This window comes from Salvelinus sp. IW2-2015, unplaced genomic scaffold (genome assembly GCF_002910315.2).
Source record: "Salvelinus sp. IW2-2015 unplaced genomic scaffold, ASM291031v2 Un_scaffold7782, whole genome shotgun sequence".
NCBI lineage: Eukaryota > Metazoa > Chordata > Actinopteri > Salmoniformes > Salmonidae > Salvelinus > Salvelinus sp. IW2-2015.
The window spans coordinates 28,809-30,053 of NW_019949042.1; the positions used below are offsets into that span (position 1 = coordinate 28,809).

At 37.4% G+C, this 1,245-nt stretch overlaps 1 long non-coding RNA gene across 2 annotated transcripts in view; it reads right to left on the reverse strand.

The window, feature by feature from the left end:
- The window catches only part of LOC139027153 (uncharacterized), a 1,517-nt gene extending 279 nt beyond the window's left edge, over positions 1–1,238 (reverse strand). Inside the window, exons 1-3 of one of the 2 annotated variants that reach the window (XR_011479199.1) lie at positions 1,047–1,238; positions 801–890; positions 144–181 (exon numbers count right to left, since the gene is read on the reverse strand). This is a non-coding gene — a long non-coding RNA (uncharacterized lncRNA). Of the gene's footprint in view, positions 1–143; positions 182–800; positions 1,000–1,046 lie in introns of those variants that run through there. The other variant, XR_011479198.1, reaches the window with a different exon arrangement.
- Between the last annotated feature and the right edge of the window lie 7 nt (positions 1,239–1,245).

The window sequence follows — 1,245 nt, forward strand, 5'->3', positions numbered from 1 at the left end:
TTTGAGACGGTGTTTATATTACTAAAGCAGAACACAGGACTGTCTATATCCCAGTATGAATGGTTGGTCAGTACACACCTGGCTTTGAGACTGTGCCTGACTCCTGCAGGTATGTAAAAGTAAGAATTGACATTATGACTTACCTCAACATGGTCACAAGTCTTACAGCTCTGAGGAATCCCTAAAGTCAAAAGTAGTTGTTATTTTAAATGGACAATCTCATGTAATAATGAATTAATAATTATTAAATAGAATTTTAATAAAAATGAATATAAGTGAGCAACAGTCTCAGAATGTACACTCATTAGCATACCATCATCTGACATTAGTGTTATATTAATTAATGTTTGTGGAAGCAGTAAACAACATCGTTCTGGTCCATGTTTTGTAGATGTTGGGGTCTGATTTCTGGAAGATCCTAGGATGAGAGCTTAAAGGTAGAGTCAGCTAAATGATGATGTACGAGCAGCACCACAGATATTGTGATGAGCAAGATGCCTGACTTCTCTCTCACAGTCACACACAGTATCTGTCCATGTGCAAGTGTTCTCTTCACTCTCTTACAGTGTGTTAGTCACGGGACCAAAAATGCGGAGAAGTTTAGCCTTGCGCTCCAATGCTCTTAGTTGTAGAAATTGACCGACTATGATGTGTACTTTGTGCATCTATTTCATATCGCTGACTCTACCTTTAAGTTTGTTTTGACCAAATAGATCATGATTGTGTTCCTTGCCTTTAAACACCCTAATGAACGCTTTCATCGCATATAGATTTTAAAACAATTAAATTAGTTAACTCACATTTCTCAGGTCCAGGCTTGATACAACACTCTCCACCATGGTCTCTGGTGTTCTCAGGTCCAGGCTTGATAAAACTCTCTCCACCATGGTCTTTGGTGTTTGAAAAGCAGAAGAATAGACTGATTAAACTTAACTAAACTAGTTATAAAGGCTTTATATACATACATACAGTCTTCATAAGGACTCAAGTACAATGAACGCTTTAAAAACATTTTAAGTTAAAAACAATTATCAGTTAACACTCACATTTCTCAGGTCCTGGCTTGATCCAACACTCTCCACCAGACTCATACAGTCATAGAGTCCAACAGAACACATTAAAACACACCACTCCTACTATTCTAACTGTCTGTAGGTCCAACAGAACACATTAAAACACACCACTACTACTAATCTAACTGTCTGTAGGTCCAACAGAACACATTAAAACACACCACTACTACTA